The 9,974-nt window shown below is 43.0% G+C and overlaps 1 protein-coding gene across 1 annotated transcript in view; it reads right to left on the reverse strand.

Annotated features, from left to right (window-relative positions):
- LOC125349471 (transmembrane protein 45B-like) overlaps positions 1 to 8,249 on the reverse strand; it is a 30,762-nt gene extending 22,513 nt beyond the window's left edge. The window contains exon 1 of the mRNA XM_048343644.1: positions 8,151 to 8,249. The gene's annotated coding sequence lies outside the window, so the exon portion shown is untranslated. The remainder of the gene's footprint in view (positions 1 to 8,150) is intronic.
- Between the last annotated feature and the right edge of the window lie 1,725 nt (positions 8,250 to 9,974).

Genomic DNA, 9,974 nt, shown 5'->3' on the forward strand with positions numbered 1-9,974 from the left:
TCTCTGTCACTTCATCTTGTGAGTCAATTAGCTATCAGATTCTACTGAATGCTGTGGAATTAATAACATGAATATAAATGATTCCTAACCCAGTGGAATTTTTCCCAGTGTAATTGGGAAAGATTGGATGGTATGTGATTCATAAGTAGCAATAGTACACAGAAAAAGAAGTAACTCTCACAAGAGAACTTGAAAAGGCCTCATAAAAGGAGTGGCATTTGATCAGGGCCTCTTTTCTTTGCATCTTCCAAAATGTTCTGAAAATTTGGAACTTTTACTGGAATACTAAATTAGAAAACATTAGGCTCTGAGTCAAAAGATCTGCTCCTGTTTGGCTTTTTTGCTCAAGGCTGGTGCTCTACCAGTTGCCCTACCTCCGCTTCTGGCTTTTTTCCTGGTTAATTAGAGATAAAAAATATTTTAAGGACTTTTCTTTCTGGACTGTGTTTGAACCATGATCTGAGCTCTCCACCTCCTAAGTAGCTAGGGAAAAAGGCATGGGCCACCAGCCCCCAGCTTAGGATTGTAATGTTTTATGCTTTTTTTTTTTTTTTTTTTTGGCCAGTCCTGGGCCTTGGACTCAGGGCCTGAGCACTGTCCCTGGCTTCTTCCCACTCAAGGCTAGCACTCTGCCACTTGAGCCACAGCGCTGCTTCTGGCCGTTTTCTGTATATGTGGTGCTGGGGAATCGAACCTAGGGCCTCGTGTATCCGAGGCAGGCACTCTTGCCACTAGGCTATATCACCAGCCCCTATGCTTTTGTTTTTATTCGTTGGTTGTAGGGCTTGAACTCAGGGGCCTGGGCACTGTCTCTGAGCTTTTCACTCAAGGCTAGCACTCTGTCACTTTGAGCCACAGCACCACTTCTGGTTATCTGGTGGTTAATTAGAGATGAGAATCTCATAGACTTTCCTACCTGGGCTGGCATGGAACCGAGATCCTCAGATCTCGGCGGAGGCACCTGAATAATGTTTGTTTTTGAAATGGATAGGTTGCAAGATGAAATATCCATGGTAGTTCATAATTATAAAATCCCTGATGTCTGTGCTTCTCACCAACACACCAACAGAAATGACATGCAGAAATTAGAGCAAATTTGGCCATGGTGAGGAAGAATAAAGGCAGAGAGCTTAGCTCTCCTTTATGGTACTTTGATCCATATCGTGGAACTCTCATGGGTGAGCTATAGGAGCCAGGACTTTCTCACTTCAACTGCAGAGTTTGAGGAGCTCTTTGATCATCTAGAAATACTAAGTGGCATACACAGTGAACAGGGGAGCTCTTCTTCCTCAAACGTGGTACCTCATCCTGCACATTAGTTTCCTCTAAAGATTTTGGGGGAAATGACTTTCAAGTTGATACAGATATAGATGTGTTTGGAGAAGCATACCTTTGTTAGCATTAGGAGCAACTTTGATTTATGCCAGGCTGTGCTCAGTCAAGCTGTAGTCAGACTTGGAACCCTGCAAGGTTCTACTATGAATGGTAAAGATAGAGAAACACCACTCATATTCAATATAGCTCAGATATTGTGCTAGAGCCTTTCTATAAAAAATAAACCTCTTCACAGAAGCCAGAAACACCCAGAAGAGAGACTTTCATCTTGAGTCTGAGTTACTCTGAGAAACCAACTGCACAGTTGGCAAGGCAGGTATTCAGAACCTAAGACACACTGTGCATTCTAGGAAATATATCAGAAGGTAGATAAAGGTAGGGAGCGGGAGAAGAAAACCAACATTACAACAGATCAAAGAGAAGGTTTGGATCAAAGAGAGCAGAAGAAAATGAAGGGTACCACCTTCAGGGCCTGGAAGCCAAGGACAGAAAGGAATCCCAGCAGAAAGAAGGTTAGTAATGGGAGGTTTTCTGTAAGAACCTGAGAAATAACCAAACATTGAATAAGGCAATATTAGAGTTTTCACCCCTGACAACTACTCAGTCTATTTTGTGACACGCCATCTAAAAAGTAGCATTGTCCATAGGAAGGTGGCATAAGAGATAAGAGATAAGAGACAGTAGCAAGGACAAGTAGAAACACTATTTAAAAATGAATAAATGTGAAGATGAGAACTGGTGGTTCATGTAATTACAGCTGAGATCTGAGGATCACAATTCGAAGCCAGCCTGGGCTGTAAAGTGTACAAGACTCCATCTCCAAAGAACCAGCAAAATGCCAAGTTAGGGGCATGTCTCAAGTGATAAGAGTGCCACCTGAAAAAGTAAGCTAAGCAAGCTCAAGTTCTGGAGTTCAGGTATTATTAAGATAGATAAGATGATAGATAGATAGACAGACAATACCTAGATAATTTAGCTAGATATTTCTAAAAATAAAACAATACCTATAAAGTATCTTGTACAGTGACAAAAAAAACCCCAACCAACTAGCAGTATCAAGAATGATCAGAAGATGAGGAATAAAGGAGGAAATTTTGCATTTCCAGATGTCACCATACACAGATGAAGATTAGTGAAGCCCCTTTAAATGTAGGAACTCTTCATCTAGGGTCCTTGACTTTGATCGGAAAATAAGAATTTCTAGATAAATCACAATGGTAAGAAATTTTGGCAGAGCTCTATTGAGTAAGTAAACAAGCAGGCAAGAAGACAGACAAAAAGCAGACAAACAGACAAGCAGAAGGGCAGGGGCACACTCTATTAGAGTGTGGTTGCTCTCACAGGAAGATAGAAACACACACAGTTCTTTGGTTGTTGGAGTATTTATATGGGAAGGCAAGGGGTCTGGCTTCAAAGTTATGCAAACATAGGTGTTCTGTCTTTGTTCTAATCACAGTTGGTGTTACTTTCTGAGTTTCTTAGTAAGAATGGATCCTGCTCTAGGACAGATCCTAGTCCTTGAGATAAGGAGGAGCCTGTTATCTGCATTTGGGGCAAGAGGTGGCTTAAATTTGGAGAAGCAATTTTCTCAGGAAGGAATGCATCCTGTTGTCTCTCTTTGATGCAAAGATGGCACTTCTATGTTTCTAAACACCATATTTCTGAGTTGCCTTCACCAGGCCTCACTTTTCTTAAGTTATCCTGCTTCATTTCCCCCTAAAGGGCTTTACTCCCTTAATCCTAAGGGAAGTAAGTGGACAAGCTTGAGTTTTTGAGTTCCTGATAGCCATTTGCCTTAGGATACCTTGCCTCACAGAAATGAAAGCAAAGTCCAAGTGATATGGAATTAAAATGACACACTCAATAATACACTAAGGGTCTAGAGTATGAGTCAAGTAATAGAGCACCTGCCTAGCAAACACAAGGCCAGAGTTCAAATCACAATACTGAAAAAAATAATCCACAAAAGCAAAAACCAAGCAAACAAACCAGTACACTGAGAAAGTAGAAGAAAATAGAATAATTCTTTCAAAATTCAAGGAGGGAATTATTTCCAATCGATATTCCAAATTATTAAGCCAGCGTAAAAGTGCATCCTACATTACAAGTTCTCAAACAGCAGCTGAGTCTTGTATAATTTGGGAAGCCAACTTTTCAAAAAAGGCATGAAATTACTAGCAAAAAATGAGCTATGAAACTGAGTATGAAAGTGTTCCTGGAAAAAAAAAAGTGAGTATGACAAACAGTACAATTTCTTGGAGTTCATTTTGATAAGCATCATTTTATATGATCATATGCACATAGCTATTGAGTCCTTGTGATCCTCTCCTAAAAATATCCTCCTTTGTTCTTACCAAGTGAATGTTTAGATTGCATGTTAGTTAATCATGTTCAAGCATAATAAACCGTTAGGTTTATTGTACTGTTTGCAGTTCTTTCTCTCTCTCTCTCTCCTTTCTTCCCTTCTTTCCTTCCTTCCTTCCTTCCTTCCTTCCTTCCTTCCTTCCTTCCTTCCTTCCTTCCTTCCTTCCTTCCTTTCTCTTGCTTCCTTTGGTTTATTCCCTTTTGTCGCTGTTTTTGATTTCTGTGTCCTCTGTCTTGTATATAAGTTTATCTGATTTGGAGAGTAGAAGGGGAAGCACAGAAACATTGGGACAAAAGATGAACCAATTCAGAAGTACTCATTAGACACCATGTTGGAAATGAACTTTACAACTTGTAGGAGGTCGGGGGTGGGGGGGGTGGGAGGGGAAAAACTGGGAGAGAACAAGGGAAGAGGTGACACTATTCAAAAAGAAATGTGATTACCTGACTTATATAACTGAATACCTCTGCACATCCCCTTTACAATAAAATTTAAAATTGTTTTTAAAGTAAGTATGTATTTAGGATGAGCAAAGAAGTAATGATTCATTGGGACCCTAAAGGTTCAAGGCTCTTTGTCTTAAGATCATGAGACCTTAAAATGTTCTCAAGATAGGAAAATCTGTCCTTCTGGGCACTGGTGGCTCACACCTATAATTCTAACTACTCAGGAGGCTGAGATCACCTCTGTTCAAAAGCCAGCTCATGCCAGAAAGTCTGTGAGACCCCTATTTCCAATTAATCACCAGAAAACAGGAAGTGGCGGCACTGTGGCTCAAAGTGGTAGAGTGCTAGTCTTGAGGGAAAAAGCTCAGAGACAGCACCCAGTCCCCGAGTTCAAGGCACACAACTGAAAGAGAGAGGTGGGGGGAAGGGAGGGAGGGAGGATCTACCCCATATGCTTCTTTATGGTGAGCTGGCTTTTCTCCTCACTAGGCAACAAGAAACAATTCTTGGTACTCAAGAAGGCGCCATGAGCTTCCTTGGCTGTGAGATAAGTCTGCTTCTGTCTCCATGAGCTCTTTTTGTGGAAGCTATGCTTCAGCTCAACCCAACCCAACAGAAAGAGAATTCCCGGGATCGCAATATGGGATGGGCTGGTCCCTGTGTTACTAGAGGCCCAAGAATAATCAATTCCCGAGAATCGAGATCTAAGCACACCACTCTCCCCAACATAAAATTGATGGAAGACTTCAAGGTTTATTGAGAGGAATTATATTTATTCTGTCCAAGCTTGAGAAAGAGTTGGTGTTTACTCAAAACAGTAAGCAACTGAAGAAAATGCAGCAATGACTAACACCAGGAAATACAATCTAGACTGGTGCACAAAGGAAGGGTAAAGGTCAGGCAGGGTATTTCACCTGCCTGGATTGGCAACTGTATTTGCATAGCTGTTACGATGGATGTAAACATCATGATATATCAAAGGTAAGCATATCCTCTTTGGGGAGCTTATGAGAAAGAAGTGAAAATGAGATGAAATGATAAGGGTATAAAAGAGCTAAGCCCTCTACCAAGCAAGGGTTAATATCAGGCAGAGACAAAAATAATGCAGGGAGAGACAAAACAACTCAATACAAATGCAGTAAAAACCTGCAACTGCCAGTTGCTGGTGGACTCATGCCTATAATCCTAGCTACTCAGGATACTGAGAGCTGAGGATCTTGGTTTGAAGCCAGCCTAGGCAGACAAATTTGAAGGGTTCTTATTTCTAGTTTATAAGCAAAAAGTTGGAAGTATAGAGTGACAATGTTGAGTGGCAAAAGCTACCAGTACTGCACCAAAACAAAAACAAATAAAAATGAAAATACAAATAACAACAAAATCCTAGAACTAATAAATTTCAAAGCTATGCAGTCAACGGTGACATGCAGCCAAATTACCTTGTCTGCTAGTGCCTAGTTCAGGTTCATAGACATTTTTCTAGACTTAAATACAGTCTACTCTCGGTGTTCATGAAGAATTAGTTCCAGAACCCTCATGAATACCTAACCTATAGATATTTTCCTATATGCTTGAAATCATCTCAGGTTACTTAAGAAGATCTGATAAAATGAGTGCTGGTGACACACACCTATCATCCTAGCTACTCAAGAGACTAAGATTAGAGGATTGTGGTTCTAAGCCAGCCAGGGCAAGAAAATCTGTGAGACTCTTATCTCCAGTTAAGTGTAGCTGTGGCTTTAAGTAGTAGAGTGCTATCCTTGAGCAAAAGAGCTCAGGGACAGTGCCCAGACAATGAGTTCAGTCAAGCTCCATGACTAAAAGAAAAAAGACCTGATAAAATGTAAATACTGTGTAAATAATTGTTATATTATTTAGTTTAGGGAATAATGACAAGAGAAAAAGCCAGCACATGTTTAGTATATTCACTTTTATTTCCAATTTTTGATTTAAGGTGGTTCCATACAGACATAGAGAGCCAATTGTAACTCTGATATCTTCAGTTAGGCCTCAGAATACAGTTCTCGTAAGAGTCTCTACCTCGTCTATGATTGCATTATGTAAGACAAAAAACCCCATTCCTAAATAGTCTTTGACTCAAGGGTACACAATAAGCAGCACTTTCGTGACTTCTTTCTTCCATGTTGACAGAACTCCCATTCATATTTAGTATATTCTAATATGGTAAAAGAAAATCTAGGGTCTGTTGACCTCTTTATAGAAACAATGATAGGTTAAGAAATGTTGCCTATGTTTGTGCATGTTTGTTGGTAACACACTAATGACTTCTCTTACACTTAAGAAGTTTTGACATTTCAAGGACTGGTTATGAAAGTAACTTTATATAAGGTGAAATTTCCCTGATCCATTTTCCACTAGTAAATGTTAGAAAACCAAATCCTTTCCACACAAGTCTTCCTCCTTCTTTTTTCAGGGTTCCTGGTCAAATATGTCAAGGATCCATGTGCAAATCCCCCAACTAGAAGAATAACTGGTGTCACAAGTACGACTCAACAGCTTCATCTCTGCTATGACAATTAGCCTTTATCAGAAGACCTGGGGAAGAACCCAGAATATACAGAATACGAGGACAAGAGCCCAGTATTGCTTCCACCTCCCACCGAGGAGCTGAGAAGGAATCAAAGCTCCTTAGAAAGAAGGAACTTGCATGTGTGGCTCCCGTAACATCAGAACAAATAATGTGCCAGAGATATGTAGTCACCGTTCTTATCACAGCCACTCCTCCTTGTAAAACCCAGGGTTCAGATTCTATAAAGCCTCAGTATCAATTCCATGTCTTTCTCACATTCTGACCAAGAGAGGGTGACCAAACCACATGGTTATTAAATCAAGTAACTTTCATGACTTACTAAGTCTGAAGTGGCCCTAAGCCTACATCTCATAATGGTACTGTAGCACAAAAAAACATATTCTGTTGTAATAAACATACTTCATTTCTTATAAACAATAAGCCACACTGTTTCCTTCCTTCTTTCTTTCCTCTTCTCTCCCCTCATCCCTCTCCTTTCCCCTCTCCTCCCCCCGCCCCGCCCCCCCACCCCCACCCCACACACACCTCCTGGTCAATTGAAGTTCAGAACCTCAAGGACTTTCCTGCCAGCCATGGCTTCCAACCCTGATCTTGAGATCTTATCCTTCCTGAGTAACTAGGATTATAGATCACCGGGCCAGGCCTTTCTACCTTTTAAAACAAGTGTGTGATCACTGGCAAAAGGCTACAGTCTTTCGGTTTAGAAGGCTAGGCTACCTCAGGGGGGAGTGGAGTCCCGGGTGGAGCAATAAAGAAGGGTGTGGCATGTAAGAGATTGTAAAGGAAATGGTCATTTCCAACTTTAAGAGGGAGGCCAATCTGAGCATTTTAAAGGGATTTGCGTTTCATAAAGCACTAGATTCCCTAACTGCGCCAAGGCACATCCTTAGCTAACCTCCCATGCCCCTGAGGTTTCTACCCCTCGATGTATTAACAAAACGCTAATGACTGGGGGACCTTTTCTTTTTTAAAAAATCAATCTCTTCTCATTCTTAGATACCAAACTTCCTGGTTTGTGTTACTGCAGATCGGAGCTAAAGGGCGACAGTCGGGGTGCAAGTGTCCACAAGCTACACGGGGACTCTTGGGCTCTCTGGGTGGGATGGGCTTGACTCGCTGGGGACTCTAAGCCACGAATTTTCCAGGGCGGCAGGTGTTTTGTTTTGGGCAGAAGTGTAAGAGCTCAGACTGGAGCTCTGAAGGCGATCGCTCCCCAGCCCCAAGAGAACTCCCAGGCCGGCTTCCGCATCACCGGGACCTTCCATCCCCCCTCTCAAGCTGAGCGCATCTTCCATTCCCAGCGACCCTCCTCTGTCCGCACCCCTCCCGACCTGAGCGCCCTCTCCATCTGAGTTCCCTTCTCCGTGAGTCCCCGCCCCCAGACAAGCCTCCCTCCCAGTTGATGTTCCAGCCCCTCTTCCCAGTTGGAGTCCCCAGCCCGCAAAGGGCGTCTAACCTGCGCCCTGGTGCCTGGGAGGTGTCCGCTGGCCGCGCAGCCGCTCGCCAATTGCAGCTGCGCCCTGCAGAGCAGGTAGCCAGCGCCTGCCTTCTGCCCCGCCCATCGCCGGCCCTTGGGGCCCTTCCCGCCCATCCTTCCCGCCCCTGCCAGCCAGCAGGGCCTGCAGTCCTGGGAACCGCACCACTTGCCTCTGCGCCCTCTGAACCTTTCCGGACCCGTCTCTGAAGATGTCACCAGTCCCCAGGCACTATCTGCTTCAGATGTGGGCTTTAGCAGTGGTCAATTCCGGTACCATCAAGGTGGATTTTGACTAGCTGTGACCTTCAACTATGCAAAGTCTGAGATGGGGATCATTAGGAGCAGTCTCTAATGAGTGCTTACCAAGTCAAACAACCAGGTGAGCACAGCCACAGATCAACATCTGGCAAAGGGATACATGCAGGACCAAAGTCCAGTGGTTAACTTCTGTACTTGCCTTATGATAACAGACGTATGGATGACCTAGCTGCTCAGCCAAAATTCAGGAGTGGTTTTCCTATCCAGGAATCTATGACTTTATTTGTCCCCTACTAAAGTGCTGGGTGTGCATCTTTGTAGTTATCTTCCTGATTAGCAAAGTGATTAACCTGTTCTGCCACCCTTATTGTTCCTCCTCACCCCTTGGAGGCATTAAAAGAACTAAAAGAATGCTACAGTGAGACGCTGCCTCAGATAACTTTCAAGAATTGAGTAGAGGTAATGCAGAGCTGTTAGAACTTCTCAGCGCTGGATGTCCAGTGGTTCAAGCTTGTAATCCTAGTTATTCAGGTAGCTGATATCTGAGGATTGTGGGTCAAAGTCAGCCAGCCCAGGCAGGAGAGTCTGTGAGAGCCTTAACCTCAATGAACCACCATTAATGCCAGAAGTAGAGCTGTGTGGCTCAAGTGGTAGAATGAATACTTAACCTTGAGCAATTAAAGTTCAAGGACAAAGCCCAGGCCCTGAGTTCAAGCCCCAGGATTGGCACACACAAAACAAGCTAAGATGCCTTCCAGCTCATTCTAATGATGCAGGCTTCTTGGAGGTTATACTTTATGTGTCCGGTTGTAAAGCAAGGCAAAGGATGCTCATTAAGCAACACCAAAGTTCCTTAATGCTGCTTCTTTTTTTTTTAAAAGATAATTTTATTGTTAGTATTAAGGTGTTATATAGAGAGGTTACAATTCCATGAGTCAGGTAATGAGTAGAAGTCTTCTTGGACAATGTCACCCCTTCCTTCAATGTTGCTTCTTTGGGGGGGGGGGCACTGGGACTTGAACTCAGGGCCTGGGTGCTGCTCCTAAGCTTCTTTTGCTCAAGGTTAGCATTCTACCACTTGAGCCACAGCTCCATTTTGGGCTTTTTTGTTAATTTATTGAAGATAAGAGTTGCATAAATTTTCCTTCCCAGGCTGGCTTCCAGCCATGATCCTCAGATCTCAGCCTTCTCTAGCCGGGATTACAAAAAGGAGCCATTGGCACCTGGCTAATGCTGCTTCTTTTGTTCAAATAACCTTACTTTTCTATTATATCATGAAGGGCATTGGAAAGCATAAGTCATTAACCTGAAAAGGTCCATCCTCTGTGAGCTGGACCCAGGGAGGGGAGAGATGTGAAGGATAATGGCCAGGAAGCTGTGCTATCAGTTAAAAGGATAATGGACTGTGCACCTTAGGTGCTGGAGTCTGCAGCTGGGAGAACCTTGTAAGCTGATGCAGCGAAAGCCCATAGGAAGGATCTGGTGACTGGTAACTACCTGTCTCTGGTGACAGACACTTAGGCCACTGCCATAAACTGCATTTCA

The sequence above is a fragment of the Perognathus longimembris genome, chromosome 3 (assembly GCF_023159225.1).
Source record: "Perognathus longimembris pacificus isolate PPM17 chromosome 3, ASM2315922v1, whole genome shotgun sequence".
Lineage (NCBI taxonomy): Eukaryota > Metazoa > Chordata > Mammalia > Rodentia > Heteromyidae > Perognathus > Perognathus longimembris.